A 25,490-nucleotide genomic window follows, 5' to 3' on the forward strand; every position below is an offset into this window, starting at 1 on the left:
TTTTGTTTTTTAATTTTTTTAAAGTTTTTATTTATTTATTTTTGATAGACTGGGGGGGGGGGTGGGGGGCGGCGGCAGAGAGAGAGGGACAGAGAGAGAATCCCAAGCAGAATCACAGAGCCAGACATGGGACTCAAACCTACAAACCATGAGATCATGACCTGAGCTGAAACCAAGAGCTGGACACTCAACTGACTGAGCTACCCAGGTGCCCCTGTTTGTTTGTTTTTAGAGAGAGCATGAGCAGGGGAAAGGGGCAGAGGGGGAGAGTTTGGAAAGGCAGAGGGGGAGAGAGAGAGAGAGAGACAGAGACAGAGACAGAGACAGAGAGAGAATTTTAAGCAGGCTTAAAACTGAGTGTGGAGCCTGACATAGGGCTTGATCCCATGAGCCTGGGATCATGACCTGAGCCAAAATCAAGAGTCTGACACTCAACCCACTGAGCTACCCAGGCACTCCATAAACTGGTTATTATATAATAAGGATCCCATTACACCCAGTGTCAGGGAAACATGCCCAGGGCATTCTGGGAGCACAAATACGGGATCAAATTTAACCAAAGAGATCTGAGAAGGCTTCCTGAACAAGGACACTTCTGGGATTATTAAATTTTATGGGTCACAAAACTAGAACAGAAAATACCGGCTAAATTCAGTGGTATCAGCAAAGTAGCCGGAAATATCTGAGCTTAATTCCAGAATTGGGCAGGACATTGATATCATCAACCTGTTACCAAGAAAGTTACCCTCAGAGCAACTGGGTGGCTCAGTCAGAGCTTCTGACTCTTGGCTTCAGCTTTGGGCATGATCTTGTGGTTCCTTAGTTCAAGCTCCATGTCAGGCTCTGTGCTGATAGTGCAGAGCCTGCTTGAGATTCTCTCTTCCCCTCTCTCTCTGCCCGTACCCCACTCATGTGCTTGCTCTTTCTCTCCGAATAAATTTAAAAAATTAAAAAAAAAAGAAACTTTCTCTCACAGGAAACACCCCCACACACAGACACACGACAATACTTAGAACAAGAGCTGATGACGGTAAAATGATTTTACTCAGGGATGCACTGAGTTCTGAACTGTCATTGGATTTTTCAAAAAGCATAAGTAAATGGATATACTAAAAGAAGAACGGAGGTTGTACAATGCTGCTTTATTAGTAGTGTTATTAATTTTGTTATCCAATTTTACTATGGACAGTGATAAGCTTTAAAAACTAAATTTCTTACACTATTCTAATGCTAACTCCTGTATACACATGCAGACCCATTTGAAGAGGTAATATTAATTTCTCCTTTGTAAGTGAAACTGTGCTATGTTATCATCTAAATGAAAACATTTTGCTCCTGTTCAGAAACCGGTATGCTCATAGTACTCTTTTGAGAAATGGTAAAGTCTCAGTTTGCGATTACTTCTGATTTGGAGCGAGACCTTTTATTGAAACCAATTAAAGGTAAAGTATAGGAACAAAAAACATTTTTAAAATTAGTTCTGCATCCTCCATTAAACGTATATAGCTTGAAGGCCATAATTAGAAGGCTCCACTTAATGACTTTGTCATTTTCTATGATTTCAGGTGTTTCTCCTCCAGCAAACGTTTCTTCCTTTCTCTAAAAGGAAGACATATCTCAAGAGGTGGTGACATCTCTCTTCTTCTCATTTGAGGCATTAACTAATTTCACCTTACCCCTACAAGGAATTCACTGTGTATACCAACAAAAGAGAAAATATTAGTGACTAATAAATGTCAGTGGTGTCTGAGGTCCCCTTTAACTTCTCTAAGGCTTGCTTTCATCATCCCTAACATGAGAGAAACAATATTACTGTGCCTTCCTCATCAGAACAAAAAAAGCCCACTTAAAAAAAGGCTTTAAGAGCATAAAACACAATGGAAAATAAAAAAGGAAATTATGAAATGTTCCCAACTATATTTGAAAAGTGATTTTGGAATTTAGAGTGCATTTCCCTATTAGAACAACATTATAAATGGATTAATAGCATAATACATACAGAAGATAAGGAGGTTGGGGTATCTATCAATGCCGAAAAGAACTTTTAGAATTCTCATGGACTATAGAGGTTGATAGTACTACTTTGTGAATATACCAAATTACCCTTTGGAAATTTTGTAACTCCTAGAAACATGAATCAGATTCAGATGGGTATTTTTCTCTTATTAGTGGATCTAGAGAGACACAGGAAGAGGGGAAAAAGACAGAGGGAGAGGAAGACAGCTTTTCACAAAGTCACTATTAAAGAGTTGGAGGAGGCAAAAGACTGGAAACAAGGATTTTGTTGATATTCTTATAAAAAGGGAGCATTAATGAATTGGAGCTAAAGTACTAGCAGTTTAAGTAAATATGAGGTATCTTTCCTGACCAAAACCAGAAACAAACAAAGAACATCAGCTCCCTATTGGCCTCCTCTCCTATCGCTCTCATCCTTCACAGTCAGGTAGAATTTGCTGGATTGATTCCATGCCCTCTTCAGAACACCCAAATCAAATTCTGTCCACTTCTCCCTTCACTCCCTACTCCCACACTTCACCAAAACTACTCTGGCAGAAGACACCACATTCACCCCAAGGCTCAGCAGCCTTGCGTTGCCTCTTGACCACACTCCCCCTGAAATTCTCCCCTTGGATGGTTTTCCTGGCAACTTCTCTTCCCTGGTTTTACTCCTGTGCCTCTGGTCACACCTCAGACACACACAGACTCCTTTCTTACTGCTGGGGGTCCACAGGTGTCCATGCCTGGACTTTTCTTCTCACCTCAGACTCTCCATGACAAACTCATCCACAACCATGGCTTCAACTACCACTCCATGTTGGTAACTCCAAAAGAAACTGAGGCCAGATGCATGGTATACTGTAGAGGTCAGCGAGTGGAGGCTGCAGATGGGCAGACCTGGGATCACATCCCAGCTCTGGCACTTAACTGGGGGTGCCTTTGAGAAAGTTTTACTTAGCTCGTGGGTACGTTTTCATACCTTACCATCGCACATTGCTAGTGAAGATATGAAATGATACAGCTTTGGAAAACAATTTGGCAGTTTCTGAAAAACTTAAACAGAGAGTTACCATATGATTCAGCAAATTCATTCCTAGGTATATACCTGAAAGAATTGAAAACTTATGTTCAGAGGCGCCTGGGTGGCTCAGTTAAGTATCCGACTCTGGATTTCAGCTCAGGTCATGATCCCATGGTTCGTGAGATTGAACCCCACATCCGCCTCTGCACTGACAACACAAAGCCTGCTTGGGATTCTCTGTCTCTCTCCACTCCTCCCCTGCTAGCATGTGTGCATGATCTCTCTCTCTCTCTCTCTCTCTCTCTCTCTCATTTTCTCTCACAAAATAAATAAATGAACATTTAAAAGAAAAAACAACTATGTCCACACAAAAGTTTATTCACAAATGCTCAGCAGTAGTAATCATAATAACCCAAATGTTCAAACAACCCAAATGACTATGAACAGCTAAATAGACCAACAAAAGGAAGTGTATCTACGTGATGGAATTTTATTCAGCCACAAAAAGGAATAAAATACTGATACATGCTGCTACGTGGATATACCTTGAAAACATGATGCCACGTGAAGAAAAACATGCAAATAAAATGAAATGAAATGAAATAAAATAAAAATAAAATAAATATAAAATAAAATGCCAGACCACAAAACAAGCCATATATTGTATAATTCCATTGAGATGAAATGGCCAAAATAGGCAAATTCATAGAGACAGAAAGTAAATTAGGGCTTCCAGGGGCTAAGGGAATGGAAGCATAAAGAGTGACTCTAATGAGTTCAGGGTTTCTTTCTGGGGTGATGAAAATGTTCTGAAGTTTGATAACAGTGGTTGCTTTATATAACCTTGTGAATATATGAAAAATCATGAAACTATACAACTAAAAAGGATAGATTCTAGTAGTATATGAATTATATTTCAATTATAATTTATTAATTAATTAAAAATTATGTCCTCTTCACCCTCCTACTAAACTGTTTTATTTCCTTCCTTGATGTACGGCTTCATCTGCCCCGGCATTCCATGCTGGACACTGAGGACTCATCCCAGATTTCCCAGCTCCTCCTTTCCCCCGCCCTCCACAGGCAGGTCTGATCATGTACCTCCCAAATGCTTCTCATCTGCTCCCATCGCAGTTCCTCTCCACTTCCACTCTCGGGTTCAGGTTGCCATTACCTTTCCCCTGCTCCATGGCAGTGTGCACTGTTGAAAGTTTTCTAGATTGACCCTCAGTTATTCTAGGATGTTATATTACCATAAAATGAACTTCTTTTCTATGTATTATGGACTGAATGTTTGTGCCCCTGCCCAAATTTATATGTTGAACCCCTAATTCCCAGTGTGATGGTATTTGGGGACGGGGCCTTTGGGAGATAATTAGATCATGAAAATGGTTTGTTAAGCCACCCAGTCTATGGTATTTTTGTTACAGCAGCCTGCACTGACCAGGACATCATGCTTTGCCCATACTGTTTCTTTTTTAGAATGTTTCCCTTCCCCTCAATAAGTCTGTTTGGCAATCACACACTCACTTCTGAAATGCCTATTTGAATTCTTCTCCTCCCTCCCAGCTCCTCCAGGCAGACTTTGGTACTCAGCTTACTGACTTCCTTTAGGCTTTGTATGATTTATGTTACCAAGTGGTTCTGTCTCCCCAGTAATTTCTTAAGAACCAGACTGTGTCTTTTGTCTTTCTAGCCCTCAACCCAGAAATGTATCTGATATCTGTCTATGGTTATCTTTCTCTACGACCTTCTTCTTCCAAGATGATCTGCAAACGTCAGATTTCTTTTCCACTGTTTTTCTCTAATCTTATTTTCATCTTGAATTTCTTCTTTTATTCAGTGAATTTACTCCTCTTACATTAACATGCCCATGATGGAATTTCAAGACATGCTTCTAGATTTTTTATTACAGATTTAGGTTATAGAGAATAAAAATACACGGAAAACTTCTTCCAATCATTTTATCATTTATTTAATAAACACTTATTTCTGTGCCAGACACTGTGATTAACACCATGGCAGAGATACAAGATTGTATCAGGCATATATTGTAATCTCAGAGGACTTAAAATCTAAACAGGGAGCCACGAAATGAACAGAAATTATGATACAGGGCATTATGAAAGAGTCACGAGAGAAGTAATAACTTCTGACTCACAGAATCGAGCAGTGCCTTAAAGCATGAGGGGGGCTGCACTGAGTGGAGAAAGAAGGAGAAACCGCATGCAAAGAAAACAACACTGAAAAAGGCAGAGAGGTGTGGAGAAGCAGGAATACTAACAGAATGGGGCTCTTAAAACTGGATTTAAAGTTCACATGTGTTCATTCCTTTCACTCAATCAACATTGAGACAGGGAGAGAGAGACTGTCGTGTTCCAAGCATCACAACTAAACGCCACTGTGAAGGTCCATGTGATATAATCCAATGCAGCCCTCTTCTGGGTCCGTGCAGGCTTTACACATTTTAGTCATTTAATGAGTTCTGAGTAGGCTTGATTGATGGTTAAGAGCCGACTCTACAGACAAACCACTGACACCAAATTTGACTCCTGTACTTTCTAGTATGTGGCCTTGGGCAAATTATGTAAGCTTTATGGTGCCTCTGTACCTTTATCTATATAGTTGGAGAGTAATAGTATCTATGTTGTAGGGTTATTATGAGAATTCAATGAGTTAATACAGGTTAAATGCAAATTAACTGTAATATAGTACATTCTCAGTAAGTGTTAGCTACTATTGTTTTTTCCCTGGTAAATGACCAAAAAGTGCCCTCTAACTATGGAATAAAATGATTCCTATTTACATCATGTCTCTCAAAGTTATAAGCCACATGTATTTTATAGACACATACTCATTTGGCGAAAGAGGAGAAAAGGCAGCATAGGCTAGAAATCTGAATTATGAAATGAGAGCTAGTTTAAATCCCATTTCTACTAATTGTACTGTAGTCCCATATTTTCTTAAAGATTCCATAATCAGTGGAGCACCAGCGTGGCTCCATCAGTTAAGCATCCACTGGACTCTTGATTTCAGCTCAGACTGTGATCTCATGGTTTCGTGAGTTCGAGCCCTGTGGGGCTCTGTGCGCTGAATGTGCGGAGCCTGTTTGGTATTCTCCCCTCTTTCCTTCTCTCTCTCCACCCCTCCCCTATTCGTGCTTTCTCTGTCTCTATCAAAATAAATAAACTTTAAAAAGATTCCATAATCAGGTTATTACTATGTAGTATTCATTATTTGGGGAGGATAAAGTAGCTGTCTCTAGACATACAACCCAACTATTCATATTCACCTATTTATATTTTTACCCATCAGTTACAATCTATTTTTCAAAGAAATATCTATCAAGCATGAAAGATAGGTCCTTACAGGGATACACAGACACATACATGTCCCCAGAGAAGTTAAAGAGCAGGAAATTTTAGTAGATACATTTAGAAATCTCAGTAGTATTTCATATATACCAAAGGGTCATGAATAGGACCCCAGTCTTGACATTGAACTCATTCTTCTCCAGAATGGGAATAAATGCATGTCAGGTTATCAAAACCCATAAAAAAATGTTCTTGAGATTAGATAGAACACAAAAACATTTCCACCTAAAGTTCTGCTGATGGAGATACTGGTCACAATAAGGATGTTGAAGAGTTGAAATAGTTAGTGAAACCGAGCCAGGCACTAAAAATAGAATGAGAGCCTTGTTGGCTTCTGTGGTAATTTGTGGGGATTTCACAAGTCCCCATGTTCACACAGTTTTAACCCCTCGCCAATCTTTATCTCGCCACAAGATCTCATATTTTCAACACTTCTAATTTCTAGTCCAGGAACCAGGCCACGTATTTATTTATTTAACTATCTTAGCACTCTTCAACCGTTAATCACAGAAAACCTGAAAGTTTTTACCAAGCATTTGGGTAAAGAGATATTTTCTCACTACTCAATGCAATGCTAATTATTTGTTGCATTCTTAAAACAGAAAAATATAAATGAAGATGTTTAGAGGTGCCTGGGTGGCTCAGTCAGTTGAGCATCCAACTCTTGATTTCAGCTCAGGTCATGATCTCATGTTTGGTGGGATCGAGCCCCACATTAGGCTCCTCGTTGACAGCGCAAGTCTGCTTGGGAGTCTCTCTTTCCCTCTCTCATTGCCCCTCCCACACTCTCTCACTCTCTCAAAAATAAATAAAAAAAGAGAAAATGTTTAAAACTCTCATTAATTTATTACTACATAGTAATACCTGGTTTGGGAGATAAAGGGGGAAAAGCCACCATAAAGCCATCAATTACTGGCAAGAAAAATACTGGAATACCTCAAACAGTGTCTAGACTGAAAAATGAAGGAACACTCAAGACCCACAATGTGCTACCTTCAGGCATCTAAAGCAGTGTGAACAGAGCCCAAGTTTTGTACAAGTGTTTTTGGTTCTCAGGCATTATAATGCTTTTTCCAACATTCAGTTTTGCTTTTGGATAAGGGAGTCTTGCCTTTGATAATGTGCTGTCTACAAGGTACCAAACATCTATTTATAAAAACTGGAAAATTGTTTTTGCCATTTAGAAGTATCCAAATCTCCACATCTTTGTGGTTATATGAAGCAATCTGAATCATCCCAATGAGTTTTTTATGATAACCCTGTTTATAGCAAGATGACTGAACAGATGCCATATATTGGACATCAATAACATCTCGATACAAAGATGTTCTTGTGGGTCCTGATACAAAATCGTACTTCCCACAAAATCTAAGGAACCCTAGATCTGATGCTATAGCAGTTAAGTATAAAAGTACACTGCTGCTTAAACATTGTATTGTTCTCAAATGCCCTTTTAAAATTTTTCTCTTTATGTAAGCACACCTATTTAAAGGCAAATACTGAACCACAAGTCCTAGTTTTATTTTTTCTCCAAATTGAAGATGGTGCAAATTAAGTTCTTCCTTACTTAGCATTCACAGATTATAGAATGGTGACCCTTTGGACAGAGGTCTGGCCCATCAATGTTATTTTTTTTGTTAGGCCCTCACAAAGTTTCAAAATCTTTGCATTATTTGCAAAATGTACAAATCCAGACTTTACCTTTTAAAAATCCAGTTTTCTAGATTCTTGTGGAGAAATCTTATCTGCCCCATGAGGCAACATCTGGCTGGAGCTGAGTAGCGACTGCCTTCCAGTTCCCCAAAGTTCCAACTACCCTCTATTGTTTCCCCAGCTGAGGCCAAGGGTCATTGCCATTTATGTGCCTTTTCTTTTTAGCAGATTTATAAGGAAGTAGATTTATAAAGAAGATTCTTATCCCAATCTACTTCACTCATTATAGTGTCTTCTTGGCCTGCAGATATTTGCATTTGTGAGCCCCGAATTCAGACACATCAGGCTCCCTCTTGACATTACAGATGCTAAGCAAAGGTTAAGGGGGATTCTTCATTGTACAGGTCTTCAGAATGTTACTACTCATGGATTAAACAAAGAAGAACCACAGCTACTATGCCTTCTGGCATATTTTCATTCAAAAAGTAGGTTCAGATCGCAAGACAAACTTCACCTCCCACCCAAGCAAGGCAATAAGTTTGAGAATTTCTACAGCATTTGTCAGGCTTGATTTGGCTAGCAGATTATTACTTATTTCCATTTATAATATGCTTATAATGTCTAGATTACTTCCAAGTTTTGCAATTCCCTCAGATTTCTGTGTTTTCCTTTTGTAGAAAAGTTCTTGTAAAATAGATGTTCATTAATGATTCCCAAACAGCATGGGACTTGGTGCCAATACCCTCTCAACGCTTTACTTTGCAGATTCTGGAAAGATTAAGGGAAAATAGAACGTATACTGGAACATCTATATATTTTTAAAAATGTACCTACCCATGCTTAGTGGAGAATACATTTTTAGATTCCTCACATTATAGTGAATATCTAGTTTCACTCTCCCCCACTTCCTCCCTATGTTGCTTTGGATCTATTGACTACAGCTAGTAACAGCTTACTCCTCCATGTCAGATTTGAGTAATACACAGGTACTCATCACTGTGGGCTTTCAGGATAGCTTCCTGTGGATAATTTCCGGCACTTAGATAATGAGTCACTTGGGTAACTAGAGACTATACAAGTTGAGCTGGTATTCTTCCTTTGTTGTTGTTTATTGCTCTAAAAGGAGAAACCAGAAACCAAGGAAGGGTTATTTACTGGGTCAGTGCAGCTGCAAGGCCTGGTCTCTAAACACCTGATTTCATCATTGTGCTCATTCAAGTCTTCTGATAGTGCCTTTTTTGTCTACTACAAAGAAACCCTGTAGTTCTAAAAAGAGAAAGAGATTGTGGTGCAGGAGAGACAGAGAACATTTCTACTTTTCAAGGGGACCTTTTATTCACCAGGTAAACTACCTCACTTTCTAAAGGAGAGCCCCAAGGCCAAATAGATAACATAATTTGCCCAAGTTTAAACAGTGAGTTCATGGAAGGAAGGGAAACACATCATCACAGTGAGCTTCCAGAGAATCCAGCCTCATACTGGGGTCCCTGGGACATAAAAAGTACATGTGTCAGAAAGCTGATTTTGAACTAATGCATCTGTCTTAAAAAGTATAACTTTTCCAACATGAAGCAGCCTTTGGCCACTTAGACTTGGAGAAATGAGGCAGCTATCTGCCGTCTGTCATGGAATTTCTACTCAGCAATCTAATTTTAAGAGACTTTGGTTCTTTGTACAAATATGACTCCTAACCAATCATCTCCCTTTGTCAAAATATTTTTTGTATTCAGGGGCCTAAGATGATAATGAGGTTTTAGTAAGAAGCTAAAATCCCTTGTTGGTGGGTACTGGGCATCTGAAGCAGTTCTGGGGCTTATGACAAAGAAGCAGGATGACATTTTGTTGACCCACAAACCACAAGAGTTCAGACATCAGTGCACTGCAGTTCTCAGACAAAGGAAATTGATAATACATGTAATCTCTGCACCATCTCGAATGGGGTTGTGTGCCTATTTAATGTCTTTCTTCAAAAGGAATTAGAGGGCAATAATCTAACTTCACTCTACAAAATAATTCTGAAAAAGAGTTAGTAGTATTATTTCTTTGTTGTAAATAAATAGGATTACAAAGAAATTAAGTAAATTTTCGATTAGCTACTCAATCAATTCACCAATCAACAAGCATTTATTAAAGATTAACTTTTTTCTCTTTTATTTCTGAATGATGTGTAACTATTATCTGTTAATCCACTTAAAAGTGTGATTCAAACAGAAAAAAAAAGATCTGACTCTTTTTTTTTTAAGTTTATTTATTTTGAGAGAGAGGGCAAGAGAGAGAATGAGCAGGGGAGGGGCAGAGAAAGAGGGGAAAGAGAGAAGCCTAAGCAGGCTCTGTGCTGTCAGCACAGAGCCCAGCATAGGGCTTGAACTCATGAATTGTGAGATCACGACCTGAGCAGAAATCAAGAGTAGGATCCTTAACCGACTGAGCTACCCAGGTGCCCCAAAAGGATCTGATTCTTATCTCATCAGGATAAAAGTAAGTGTCTGTTTAGGCTTAGTATCCAAATAGTTCTTTACTGATTAAAAAAATAATGACTGAACACAATACCTCTACCTTCCAGATATTATGCCAGGGCCTGGGTATCTGGTGAACAAAAGAGACCCGATCCCTGCCCAATGGTGTAGACAAACCGATATATAATTACAAGCTGTTATAAGAGCTAGGAATGAAAACTCACCCAGTATGCTAAGATAGAGAATGACAAGAGCAATTATTTTAGGTAAGTAGCAAGGACAGATCTCTTTGAAGAGTTGGAACTTGGAGATTAAGTTAGTAAGAGATGTGAAAGACTGAAAGGCCTGAAAAATCATCAGAATTATAACTCCATTAACTGAGATAGAGAAGATTGGCAGGATGGCAGGAGTGCTTAAGATGTGCGATGGTTGAGGGGCACCTGGGTGGCTCAGTTGGTTGAGCATCTGACTCTTGATTTGGGCTCAGATCATGATCCCAGGGTTGTGGGATGGATCTGAGCATGGAGCCTGCTTGGGATTCCCTCTCTCTCTCTCTCTCTCTCTCTCTCTCCCTCTCTCTCTCTGCCCCTCTCCCCCACTCACACTCTCTCTAAAATAAAAAAATAAATAAATTAAAACCAAAAAAGAATGTGTTAAGGTTGAGATGCCTGTGGAACTCCTGGGTGCAGGTCTCAAGGTGTAGTTATTTAAACAAACATGGAAAGATCTGAGATGGAATTTAATTTGGGGAATTGTCCCCATATGAACAGAATCTAAAGCTACATAAATGATTCAGATCACTTAGGAGGAAAGTATAAAGAGAAAGGACAAGAGCATTCCACCTTGAGCATTCCAACATCTAGAGGTCAGAAAAAGGAGGTAAAGCAGCAGAGCGTCATGAGGAGTTGTCAGAGAGACAGAAGGAAAATGTCAAGCAAGTTGCTCCATGAGGCCAAGAGAAGGACATGCTTATGGAAGCTGAAACCATTAACTGTGTTGAATGCTACTGAGAGAGGTCAAACAAGAGAGATGGGAAACTCTGCTTTTTAAATTTTTGCTACAAGGAGGTTAGTGGTCACCTTGACAAGAGCAGCTTTAGTGGAGCTGTGGGCAGAAGCCAGGTTGCTGTGAGCTGAAGAGTAAATGGCAGATCAAGAAACAAAGACAGCTTGTGGAGAATATTAATTTAATAACTCTGTCTAGAATCGAAGAGAGATTGGCAGTGGATGGGGGGATCAAGGGACATTTTTACAAGATGAGAGCTGCCGAAACATACCTGTATCCTGATGGGGATGATCTTGTAGAGAAGAAGACGTTAAGGAATCAGGAGGAGGAAGGACTAACCAAGGGTCTGAGCACCTGTTGGAACATGAATGAAGAAAGGAAGAGAACGTGGTTGTAAACATAGAGTATATAATTACCAAGGGCAAGATGAAGAAGAACATAAATCAGAGACATAATCATCAGGTTGCCAACAGGAGTTTATCTAATCCACCTGCTTCTGACACAGTCAGTTCTCCTTCTTGAGATTTTGAAGAGGAAAGAAGGAAGCAGAGAAATGAGCTCTCCAAGTCCCAGAGGGAGAAGTCCCAGGATGAACTGTCCTATGACTTAGGATCTAATGATCCCTTCCCCCGCTCTCTTAAACAGCAGGGCCCCAATTCCTTTGAATATTTTTTTAGTAATTAAATATCTACATTCTTGCCTGCCAACGTTTGATGCTCTTAGATACCAAAGAGTGCTTTTGACTTGTATGGTCAACCACTCAATTCAGCTTTCTGTGGATCTTATTCTGAAGGACTGTTCATTTTACATCCCCGTTTTTGCCATGGTGCCAATGCAGTAGCATTTCTTAAGGATATAGGTCACCACCACATACTCTTCAACAAGTCACAAGATGAAATGGCACATGTAAATCATCTACAGTGTTTTCAAGGCATACTAGAGTTAGATCTATAACTGACATATATGGATCGGGGTGTTTCAACCTCAATACTACAGATACTTCAGCTGGATAATTCTTTGTTGTAGGGTCCATCCCATGCACTGCAGGCTGGTTAGCAGCATCCTTGGCTTCTATTCACTAGGTGCCAGTAGTACCCCACCCCCATCCCCAGTAGGGACAGCCCAAAATGTCTCCAGACATTGCCAAATGTCCCCAGAGGGCAAAATTGTCCCCAGTTGAAAACCACTGAAACAGGCTGTTGTCTGAACATCAAATTGGAAACTGAAAAAGTTAATCAAACATCTAAATTTCTTCCTAGTATCAGAATGTCTGCCTTTTGTGTAAGCAAATGCCTGGTTATGTAACTGAATTTTTCGGTCTTCAAATGAATCCTAGACATCTTCATCAACAATAAGCATTTGAACAAATGCATCTTCTAGACATCATCTCCACTTGATTTTTAATTCTGGAGCCAATTGGAAGGTTTTAAAATGTCAGAACTTGACTTAATTTAGAACATTTCAAAGCTTTCTAAGTCTAAGTTTGTCCATCATTCTACTAACTGACATATTTTGGCCCTTGTTTTATTCTTACGTTAATCATTTTCAGCTTTATTTTATTTTTGCTGTTTACCATAAGCCACATGAAGTCTTTCTGGAGAATGTCAGAGGACTTATGAACACAAGTACTTTTTTTTTTTTTCTCAATATGTGAATCAAGAGTTCTCTTTTGTGAGAATAGGTTACCTTCTTTCCTACTGCCCAAGAACTGGCTCCTCTTGAGTAATCTCAGGATGGGTCTAGATAGAATGCATCGCCTGTACTACAGTTTTGACTAATAAACCATCTACTCTGTTACACTGTTCTGCAGAGTTGTTACAGGCAGGCAGGGATGCTCAGTGTGAAACTGTTGGAGGTGATCTGTTCTCATACCTGCCCAATCATTTACTGGCAGAGTGTGTATGCTTCTAGGGGTCAGTTTCTTCACATTCAAATTCAGTTAACATTTACTGGGAAGCATGTAGTTTTGCCAAGTCAATTCTTGCCATTGCCTCAAAGACCGTTTGGTGGTCGAGTATGGCTGCTCCATATGGCCACAACTTTTGAGGATCAAGAAGTTCTCAAACAGCTCCTTGTTTTCATCAATAACCCAGTAAGAGTCGGCCATGAATTGTGTTAATCCTTCTTGAGTCTCAGCCTTTTGGCAAAATAAATGTATAAGATCAATCACTCTTGTATAAAATATGAATTTTCAATAAACAAATATTGAACTCCAGTTAATAATATGTATGATGAAGTACTTATAAATGAAGTGCACTGCTGTCTGCAACTTATTTTGGAAAAAAAAAAAAAGATGAAACAACGGATGGATAGAAGATAAATGAATAGATGTGAAAAAGAAAACATGATAAATTGTTAATGTTAAAATTGAATTGGTGGTATATGGACATACACTGTACAATTCTTCCAAGATTTTTTGTTTGTTTGAACATTTTCATCATACGGTATGAAAAACTACTTTCAATTATTTTAAATTTACATCTTTCAAACCTTTAGTGTTCGGGGATTTGATGAATAAATCATGTTTATTAGCCTTTGTGATTTTACAACTATTATTGTGTGCTAACTAAAGAGGTCTCAGTCATCACTCTGTCCAAGGGGCTCCTGTAGACCCTTGAGCATTTTAGATGCTACTCTGGATGTTTTAATTTTTGTTAATGACTTTTTAAGTTGGAACAATCAAAATTACTCCAAATGTTCCAGGTCTGAAAGCTTTGTTTGAGGGTAATAGGAAGATATTTTTGGATTTGTTTCCAAACATCTCTGGCTAATGAAAAACCAGGCTAAATTGCTTTTCAAGGAATCCCTACACTGTATCAGTTATTGGCATATTCATATGCTGGTTATGCAAGTTAAAATGTCCAAATTTTCCTTAACTCCATTCTCACCTTCACCCCTGTATCTAATTGATCTCACAAACTATCAATTTACTTTTTAAGTATTCTGAAAATTCTTCCACCTTCTCCATCACTATTGGCTTGGTTCATATCCATCTCTGGAGTCTTCTATTGGTTTGGTCTTTTTTCTATTCAACCTATTCCCCTCATTGCCTCTAGAGTTTTCTTTCTAGATTACAAATATATTCCTATCACTTCCTTACTTGACAAGCCAAAATAATAGTTATGAATTATTATTTTTTAAGTTTGTCTGTTTGTTTTGAGACAGGGCAAAAGCATAGGAAGAGCAGAGAGAGAGGGAGAGAGAGAATCCCCAGCAGGCTCCACACTGTCAGTGCAGAGCCAGATGCAGGGCTTAATATCATGAACTGTGAGATCATGACCTGAGCCATAATCAAGAGTTGGAAGTTTAACTAACTGAGCTACCCAGGCACCCAAATTGTTAATTATTTTAGATGTATTAATTACATTATGGATTTTTCAAAAGAAAACTTATATTTTAGAAATACATACTGAATACATACTAAAATATTTATGAGTGGAATGATTAAATGTTTGAGATTTGTGTCAAAACTAATATGGGAACAAGAGAACATGCATGGGGATAGAAATGAAACAAGATTCGTCATCAAAAACTGTTGAAGTCAGGTAATGAATACATGGGGGTTCATTATATTACTCTGTCTACTTGTGTATATGTTGGAAATGTTTTATAATAAAAAGATTTTTTTTAATTTTAAATCATCCTCAAAAATATCTAAATGCTGCAGAAGGGCAAACACTACCTCAGCCATCAGAATACCCTTATCTTTGAGCCTTTTCTCCAGTTCCTCTTCCAACATGTACCCTCTGATTCAGCTCTACCAAGCTACATGTTATTTGTGGAAAGAAGACTTTTAAAATACAGTTTTTTCTTCTTGAACAATGGCTACTTGTCCTTTTGAACCTAGTTCAAATGTCACCAAATCTAAGGAACATTCCTTAACTCACACAAATAGTCATCTTCTCTTCCCCAGCTTCCACAAAACTCTACACAAGCCTTTGTTATAGACCAGATATTTGTGTGTTATGATTATTGTGATTTTAAAAAATATATTGGTATGCTTAATATAGGTGGTAATATCCTACAGGGTAAAGTTTGTGCCATTATTCAGGTTAGTGCAATAGGCAACAGAAAGCATATGTTTAAAAATACTTGCCAAATTAATTGTAGGAAAATATATTTGGGGCTTTTTTTTTCTTTAACTTTTGTTACCTAAATGTAAACTCCAGCTTCCACATAAGAAGTCCCATAAACTAGACTGTACTTACTGAAGTTTTAATAACTTTTGGTTGAGTAAAATCTCCGTATCTGAGAATTAAAACTCAAAACAATTTTTGAACGTATTAGCCTCTCTTACACAAGCTTGATGTGAGAGAAAATTCCAAAGAGTTGCAGAATTCTATGTGTGATATATTTCTCACTCATCGTGATAGCTGAAAAGATAAAGCCTCAATTCTTACACAGTAAAACCACCATCACTGGCTTAAGTCGACCACAGTTCCTGCAGCTTCCAAGAGAGTGTGAAGGAAGTATTTCTTCTAAAACATAGAGAATTAAAATAGCATGAGATATGTTCCACTGGTCCTGCTTCAAGGTCTGCTTGCCCTTTTATCTATTTGTAATCATGGCCCCAAGAAACAATTTATTAAGCGAGTATGATTGCTTCTTTTGATGCCAACATTATGTCACTTCTCATAAAAACCAAATATAACTTAAAGCAAACGGTCACTGCTTGTTAATCAGCCAGGTCCTCCAGTCATGATCTTCTTTATACTTGTCATCATCTGAGATCGTGTAATGATTTTTGAGTGTAGCCAGAGGCTAGGCTCTGCAAGAGAACCCTGCCCACGGTGCAGAATGCCACAGCTGAGAGAACACCTCAACAATGCAAACAGGATGAGTGTTTTCTGGGTGCAGGCTACAAGGAGACTGCGGGATGCAATCATAAATCCAAAGATTCCTAGGAAGTCTCTTTGTGCTATGGCACTCCTCTAATGGAAATGGCTAGGTATTGGGCATGATGTAATGTTGGTTACATGACAAGGCCAGCAGAATCCAGACTCCACAGAATGGCTGCCCTTTCCATAGTGAGCACCAGATTTTAACATAAACATAGTGAGAGACAAGTGTGGTTGAGTAGAAAAGGCACACACTTTGTTTACAGGCAGACTAGGACCAGAACCCTGGCTTCACTACTCCCTGGCTTGTGACCATGTGCAAGATACTCAACCTCTCTGAAATTTAGTTTTCTCTTCTGTAAGAATGTCAATGATAATGTCTACCTCTGGACGTTGTGAAAATAAACATCAGTTTCTTTCCTCTCCCAGCAGCAGATTCTGTTTAAATGCCAACTACAGGGGCACCTGGGTGGTTCAGTCAGTAGAGTGTCCGACTCCTGATTTCGGCTCAGGTCATGATCTCACAGTTTGTGGGTTCGAGCCCCATGTTGGGCTCTGCTGACAGTATGGAGCTTGCTTTAGATTCTCTCTCTCCCTCTCTCTCTCTCTCTGCCCCTCCCCCACTCATTCTCGCTCTCTCTCTCTCTCTCAAAATAAACTTAAAAAAAAAATAAATGCCAACAACAGAAGGAAAAGAGAGACAGATTCATCTTAGAATCTGAATGAGTAGGGAGAGAAAGAGATAACAGAGAAACCTAGAGCACCACCATTCAGTTGAGCACTGTCCTTGCCATAAACAGTGATCTGCAAAACATCCTGTCAACTCATATGATTTTGAATGGCAAGCATTCCATGTATACACGAAATACTTTCTACGTTTAGAAAGCAGAACTGAAAGTAAGACAGAATCCAAAGTGCAGTCAAATTGAAACCAGGGTATGATTTTTCCAGATTTTTCCAGAAATTATACTCAGTTCTTCCATTTTAAAAAAGTTTTAAATTCTTGAGTACCTTTTGAGCTCCAGAATTCTATGTTAACTTGATATTTGAGAACATGCCTCCTTGATAGTCATAGGCAAGTTGACAGGGTGTGGCTAGATGAGGCTGTTTGTCCTTCCAAGCTCCTCGATTCTGGGTCCAAAGAGTTCTATCAAACCAGTGTGTCAGTTCCTGAATAGGAACCTCTAGCTGGTACCTTCCTAAAGTGAACTTATATAAAAGTCTCCAAGGAAAATTGATTCTGCTCATTTTGAATTGTTAAATGCAATGAAAAATAATTATTTTCTCAAAACAAAACAGAGGCATGACTGAACAGACTTTTTTTTCACCTTTCTTTCTTTCTTTCTTTCTTTCTTTCTTTCTTTCTTTCTTTCTTTCTCCTATACCCCATTCTCTCTCTCTCTCTCTCTCTCTCTCTCTCTCTCTCTCTCTCTCTCTCTCTCTTTCTTAATTTGGAGTCTGATTCCATGGCAAATTGATGGCCTCTTTGCCTAAGTTCTTCTCCAGCCCCTTGCCTTCCTAGTTCATCAGTTGCTAAGGTCTCAATCACAGTACAAATATTTCAGAAGGGAAAAAGAAAAGCAATTAAAATCATGTAAACACATTCAAATGTAGTTACTTGTCTGTGATTTTTTTAAGACACTTTTTAAAAAATGTTTATTTATTTATTTTTAAGAGAGAGGGAGAGAGAGCATGAGTGGGAGAAGGACAGAGAGAGAGAGGGAGACAGAGAATCCCAAGCAGGCTCCACACTGTCAGCACAGAGCCCAACATGGGGCTTGAACTCACAAATCAACCATGAGATCATGACCTGAGCTGAAACCAAGAGCCGGATGCTTAACCCCGGATGCATAGCCAAATGAGCCCCCCCCTCCCCAGGTACCCCCCTTGTCTGTGATTTTTGAAACAATGAAGCAGCAGCAAAGTGACTAAAGTGAAGTTCTGGAACTAATGACAAACTTTTTTCCACATTATTTTCCCCATCATTAGTTTTCTGTCACAGACTGTACCTGGAACACATTCACTTACAACACTTACAATGCAAAAGCAAATCAATGGCATAATGATCTAGGCAAGGCTCTTGGAATATTCTGTGGGGTGGGGACAGATCCTCCTAAAGCAGCACAAAGTTACGAGTAAAGATAGAGCAGCAGTTTGAATAGACGAGTCTTCAAGAAATAAAATGACTGGTTTGATCACATAGAAACTTCCAAGATGTTAGGGTATGTGCAGGCACGCAAATCATTCATATATTGAGTTGAACTCTCGACTTACAATAGGGGCTACTTCCTATTCTACAGGCTGGAATCCAGGAAGCTAAGCCTTTAACGTACCATCTTATTTTTTCTTTCTTTCTTTCTTTCTTTCTTTCTTTCTTTCTTTCTTTCTTTCTAATTTTTTTCCCCCTTTGTCTTCTTGAAAGGTGCAGAAAGTTCTGATTACTACAGTAGTTGCTAAGGAAAAATGCTCTTTGTGTCAACTCATGAATTAAATGTTGTTCAGGATTTTTTAAATTAAAAGAAGGCTACCTTTCACATTCATACTAAAAAAAAAAAAGCTACTTTAAAGAAACAACAACACTGTAATAGCTGTTACGGTCAAAGAGCTGTCCCTTGTCCCCCCACACCCCCACCTCAAAGCCATAGCCATTAAAATGTGCAGCTGCATCATAAAATCATCAGGCACTTGTGCTGTCATTTTTATGACCTTACCAACATACAGATAGCACTGTTATACAATGAACTGGGTTACCATACCAGAAAACTGACTAGTAGTGAAGAGTCTCAATTATTCTAGAGAGCTAGGACTCTCTCAGTAGTGGGCAGATAACTTTGCAGAGGGAAATGGTCACAGGGGACACTGTTGCTAGTAGTCAGAGTATACTATTTCCCATGTGAATAAGGGTAATGTAACCAGGCAGAACTTCTAATAATGCTTTTGTTCCATGATTTTGTTCCAATAATGATTTTTGTGGGATAATGGAGTGCATGCTGGACAACAGACTGCGTTTTTTATATCTAAAACAAACAAAAAACCCAGATACCTTATAAAAGTTGAATATTACATCATACCGTAGTTAGTATGACTCCAACTTACGTTGGATCTGCAGGGAGGAAAATTACCAAGTTTGTTTAGAAATACCACCCCAAGCAAATACTACCATGTCTATAACTAAGGCTGACCTTGTTTCTGAGGCCAAATATCTGTAGGCTTTGGAAATACCATCACTGACATGCATGGGATGGTACATCACAAATCAGTCTCTCATTTAACTTTTGCCCATCAGAAGATAATACAAATTACAGCACTTTTGATCACAGAGGACAATTCTACAGGTATTATTCAGAGTCAGAAGACAGAGGACTTAGGTGAGCGCTCCCAGTTACTGGTCCCATGACCACAGACAAGTTCATTCACCTTCCCTCATTCTAAGTTTCCTCACTGTAAACAGTGGTGATGGTGATGATGTCCTCCCTCATTCCATAGAATTGTGGCAAAGTGCAAGGAAGCGCCTTACACCAGAAAATTCCTACATAAATGCAGGAATCTGTCTTCTCGATACTACAAAAGGGCTCAAGATCCAACACAGTGAACCTACGCCACGGACTCCAGAGAGACTGCTGTGATCATCTGAAAATGCAACAACACCCCACAAAACCCAGATTTTCAAATCCCTAAAACAAAGGGAATGTGACATGCAAACAGCTGAACAACTCTACGGCTTGTAAATGAGCGATCACTGCAAAGGGAAAATGAGACCCAAGGGAGTTAACTCTTCCGGAACGGGTTCTTTGGAATACACAGTCTGGAAAAGACAAAGAAACAAAGGCAGCCGACATGGCATCACAAATTTTGTTTCCTCATCCTAAAAGGTCCCAAGAAGATAACCAAACACTTTATCTTGCTTTAAACCAGCTCTGGAGTATACCTTACAGACTCTGCAGTGATTCTGAGTCTGTCTCATGTGTCTCTTGTATAAATAACCCACTGGACTATGCCAACTGCCATGAAAATAAGCCATTCCCACCAAGGACTGGAGGTAATTTCCAGTGGTTCTGTTTTAGCAGACTATATTGCTGATTTCTCTGGAGTTGGGCTTAGTTTTAGAAGCATCAGTAGGTGAGAAGTCGACTAAAAATTCCCCCTTCTTGCTATATGGAGCTTGATCTTCAGAATGTGTAATTTTGTCATATAACAGCCTTGAAAAAACATTGACCACTTTCTCAAAGACATCCATGACTGGTCTACATACTTAATTCTCCTCCTGATTAAGCAAAGGACCCTTCTGCTACATGTGCATTACTCAGTGCTCTTTCTTATCGCCAGTCCTAATTTTGACATTGAACCACATGGAGGAATATGGAGAGCCAAATGAAATTTTGAGATTTTTTTAAGATTTCTTTAAAGCTTGGTCTCTGGCTGATGAGCCAGAGAAGCTGCAGGTTCATGGCCTGCAAGCATGGCGACCATATGCAGGTCGGGGAAGTGTGCAGAGAAAAGCACACTTCCTCCCTCACCTCAGTGCCCCAGCCTACCGTCTCCCCTCACAGCTCAGAACAAATGGAGCAAACAAAAGGAGTACATTGCTTCTGTTCATGAACAACCACCCCCTACTTGGACAACCAACGTTCCAGGTTGAACAACAATGTACAGGTCTGCCTCATAGTTTTATCACCACCAAGCCAGCTATTTGGTGTGGGGTACAGGTGGAGTGGCTATCCTCCAAAGGAAAGGAGTGACAGGAAAAGCTGAGAGAAAAGGCCAGAAAGGGCAACAAGAGTGGTGTATTCCAGGGTAATCATAAAGCTCAAACTTGCTGTTCTGACCAATGCGGGAGCCATCACTGAACTACTCTCAGCGAGAAAAACAGGCTGCAGGTCAGTGACCCTGCACAGCCTGGGCTTGGACTGTCACAAGGGGAAACCTCGCCCTTCCTGCCAGGGACCGTTCGAAAGAGCCTTAACACACGTTGTGTGTCTAATTGTATTGCACTGAAATATTCTCATTTGCATCCCGTTAAGCATGTCATTAAGCATTAAGCTTTTAAGTTTAAATGTGTGGAATTAGTGTATGTGTTCCACGTTAAGTCTTTTAATGTGTGCAGTTTCCGGTGTCCATTCCAGGAGCCAATTGGGTCTGTGCTACATATTGCCCAGCTAAGGGGGTCCCCGAGCTTCAGTTTCTTTGCCTATAAAACTGGAATAATAATATATAGCACATAGACTTACTCTGAAGATTATAAGAAAATAAATACATTTGCTTAGCACATCATTTGGCAAAGTGCTCAATAAATTCAAGTTATAATTATCAGTGTTAATGTTATAATAATAATATAATAATCCTGGCAGAAGCCTCTAGCCCTCTTTCCTGGCTCTGCGACTAACACTTTGACCCAGACACATTGGTTAGAATTTTCTCAACTCTGAAATGTGCTCAATTGCACACTCTAAAATTCCTATCCAGATCTGAAAGTCTTTGACCCTATGGACATACTACCTACATGTAAAATAATTATTTATTATTCTGTTGATATTTTGAAAGTCAAGATATCATTGGATTTTTCAAAATAGTCTGTGGGCCTTCAAAATATCGGCACTTGAATAATTCCGAAGGCTGTTCTAGAGATAGCCAGTGAGACCCTCCATTTTACTGAAGGTGTCTCTATTATTCTGGAGAAATCAACTTCACCTCATAGTTCTTTTCCAATAGACTCGCAGTAAAAGTGAAACTACAGCAGCAGCAAACTCCCTAAAAAAGTGGCCCAGTGGGTAGCTAGGGCCCTGTAGTCAAATAGGGAAGTCACTGGGCCATGTGGCCACAGGCTAAATCAAGGACTTCACACAAACGTCATAAAAAGAAATGGCGGAATTAGAAATAACTTTTTGTCTCATTGAACACTCTGAGTCTTGTCGAATCTTTTCCATTTTATGGGAAAGAAGGGGAGAAACTTCCCAGCGCCAGACTAGCCACTTTCTCGGAGGGTCATCCGAAAGTGCTTCCACCCCAGATCTTTGGCCAGTGTGCTACTCCAGACCAAGTGTGTTGAGGAAAACTGCAGCGGGACCAGCGTGCCCCAGGTCATTTCCAGTCTGCCCTCCACATACCAGGGCAGGGAGGTGGGGCGGGGAGAGCTGTGTTCCATCCAAGCAGGGGGTGGAAATTGCAAGAAAACCGGACAGCCTGAACATAGCTGACAATCCATCCGTCACCTGGAGAAGCAAACACACTTCAGGGTGCCCTGTGCTCGTCACAAGCAAAATAACTGTTTGGTAAGAATTCAAATCAAAACAACCTACTCCCCCTCCCCCCACCTTCCTTAATGTCCAGGCAATCCAGAAAAAGGAACTGATTTGGTTATCTCGCTCAATGCTCTGATTCAGAGACCTGTCACTTCCAGAGGTTTACCTCATCCATTACGGGTGCTGTCCTCTCCCTTTCCCCTTTTCCTTTCTGAAACATTCTGGCTGGTAACTACCCCAGAAGGACAAAAGTCTCCAAACAACACATCAATTCCAGCATAATGCCTGCTCTGTGCTCTCCTAAGAGCAAGCCCCAGCACCACTGAATGAACCCGAGAAAGAAGAGATCTCAGCTATTTGGAAGCCCTCCCCTCCGCCCCCAGAGTTGATAATCAACTTCAGGTAACATTTTTTAATAATCCAGGCAAGAGGAAGGACACTGAGCATCATCAAAACACTAACTTTTCTTTATCTAAAGTAAGGAAGACCAGGGGTGACTAAAAACTTCAGCGTCAAAGCAACGAAGTTGAAAAAGCTCGTTCAAGAGAAGAGCTAGAAAATATGTCTTTGATGAGTTATGAAGCTTGCCTGAAACCCAAACATGCTTTCTAATCTAAATCTCAATATTATTTTGTTAGTTTTCTATATTGCAGATTGTTATGCATTGTTAAATGAGTTTTCAAAGTTGAGTAGAAATGGTCAAGTCAGACATACAAATTTCTCAAAACACTATTTTGCAAGCTTCAATGGTAAAAATTGATTAAAATCAAACCTAGTCATCAATTCACTTTAATACACTCTCCACTTCATAATCTCAAACTTGACTTTGAACCTAAACACCACGGATCATGAACATCCCAGGCACCAGGAAATCAACTTGTTGTTTTCCTAGATAGGAATCAAGCAGTATGCCTCATTCACACTTTAAGTCAGAAAACATTGCTGCAAATGACAGGTTCTAAAAAAAAAAAAAATCAGTAAAAATACAAATGGCTATTGCCAACAGACAACACAAGTAACACAAATAATATACCTCCTTTAGTGCCAGAGGGAAACCAAAATCAAAATTAAAAATTGTCAGTGCCTTACAAAATGCGCACACACACACACACACACACACACACACACACACACACAAGTTCTCCAGTTACTTACTGGGGCGGTTCTGTCGCCTAGTCCTCACATCAGCACCCTGCCTGTCCAGCTGCCAAATGCAGGAGCATGCCGCAAGCAGCTGTTTCCTCCAAGCTGGGGCTCTGTCTCTTAACCAGTCACATGCGCCTCCTGATAAATACTGCCGCCTGCGCCAGGAGGTCAGAAACTGAAGATCATTATTCTCCTAATTCTCAAACCTCGTAACCCCTGAGCTGGCTCAGCCGTTTCATTAGCACGCAGGGCAGGACATTCCACCGTTTGTTTTCTTTTAGTGGCAAACCCCAAACATCTGATAAGTCACCCTGGAGGGCAGGTCACTGCAAGTGGAAAGTTGATGGGGGTGGGGTAGGGCGTGGGGTGGGGAGGCTGGCAGTCCCTGTGCTCTGCCCTCTCACTCAGGTCTTCACTGGGGCTCTAGAACAGCAAGGAAGGAAGCACAGAACGGCCCAGCAGGTGGAAACAGTGCTGCATCCCAGGTGCCCCCGGGAGTACAGCAAAGCAGTGCTCCATCTTGGTTTCGTTTTCTCCACATCCTGGGCTCACTTTGGTGGTAGAGCTGTTAACAAGGCAGCCTGTTCTGAGGAAAGCAGACTGTCTAAGAATGCTTAAGTTTAACTGCAAAGGCCAGGGCTGCTGTGCCAAGTGATGCTGAGGGGCAGACGTGTGAGGGTTAATGGAGAATATCAGAAACAGCTTTGTCTAGACAGCCATTGGAAACGACTGCAGGTAGCTTAAGACCAAACCTCCACACACTCTAGTTACCTGTTGGATTGTATCAACGTTCGGGGCACAGCAGAGCCATTGAGATGATCAGCCAGGGAATCAGAGTGGAAACAGAAACGATCACAAAATGTACAAGCCATTTTATAGATGTGCTGCTGCCCCCTTTGGCGCAAGGAAGTTGAACCAACGTGCTGTTTCCTGTGCTGCTCACGAAGGTGCCAGACCATCTGGGCACCTAGTTGAATTCAGACCTCTCACCTTAGCAGATTTCCCCACCCCGTCCTCTTCATCTTCCTCTCCAAGGAAAGCCTGCGGACTATCTGACTTTGGGTAGCGCCTGACTTACTGCTATAGTAAGAGTGACACTTTCTAAGATCAGAGCCCAAGCAGGGCAGAATGGAGATATGGCAGGGAGTCAGCTCATTTGGCAAAATGAACATCCAAAAAAGATTTTAAAAGGTTAAAATGCCCCAGGGGATTTCTGAACCATAATGAGCCTGTTAAACTGTCAACCTTGATTTTTAATAAGTGAGCTCTTACTCAATAGAGGAGTTTATGTGGGAAATCTTTCATATGTGGGTTTTGTCTCATAATTATTTACGGAATTAAACCAGCAGTTCCCTCCATACAGAGGATAGAGTGTTTTTCCAGAATAACAAAGACCAAAACTCCTCAGGCTTGCCAATTTTTCAGGGGACTAATTTGCTACCAACATGTGAATGCCCAAAGTGTAAATCCAGAAATTTTTTGCAAGCTTCAAAACAATCCCCTGTAGTTCAAAGTTAGTAATAAACTACAGATATCAAAATACAGTGTGCTAAAATATGTCACCTTCATAAAACTTTCTCCTCGTGTGACAATCATTAATCAGACACAGAAAAGGAGGCATATTGAAGATGTGAAATGTTATTTTGATTTATTTATTGGAAACTTTTGTGATCTTATGGCATCCATCAATCACTTTATTTACAACTAACAGTGTTATTCTGATGGTCTATTGCATACCACATAGTTAATGAGACAGAGAC

The 25,490-nt window shown here is 39.9% G+C and overlaps 1 protein-coding gene across 1 annotated transcript in view; it reads right to left on the reverse strand.

The window, feature by feature from the left end:
* Positions 1-25,490, reverse strand: part of RASGRP3 (RAS guanyl releasing protein 3) — a 111,792-nt gene that overhangs the window by 56,907 nt on the left and 29,395 nt on the right. The window contains exon 2 of the mRNA XM_019447715.2: positions 11,779-11,861. The gene's annotated coding sequence lies outside the window, so the exon portion shown is untranslated. The remainder of the gene's footprint in view (positions 1-11,778; positions 11,862-25,490) is intronic.

Source organism: Panthera pardus, unplaced genomic scaffold (genome assembly GCF_024362965.1).
Source record: "Panthera pardus isolate Hobbes unplaced genomic scaffold, ASM2436296v1 HiC_scaffold_26, whole genome shotgun sequence".
NCBI classification, from domain to species: Eukaryota; Metazoa; Chordata; class Mammalia; order Carnivora; family Felidae; genus Panthera; species Panthera pardus.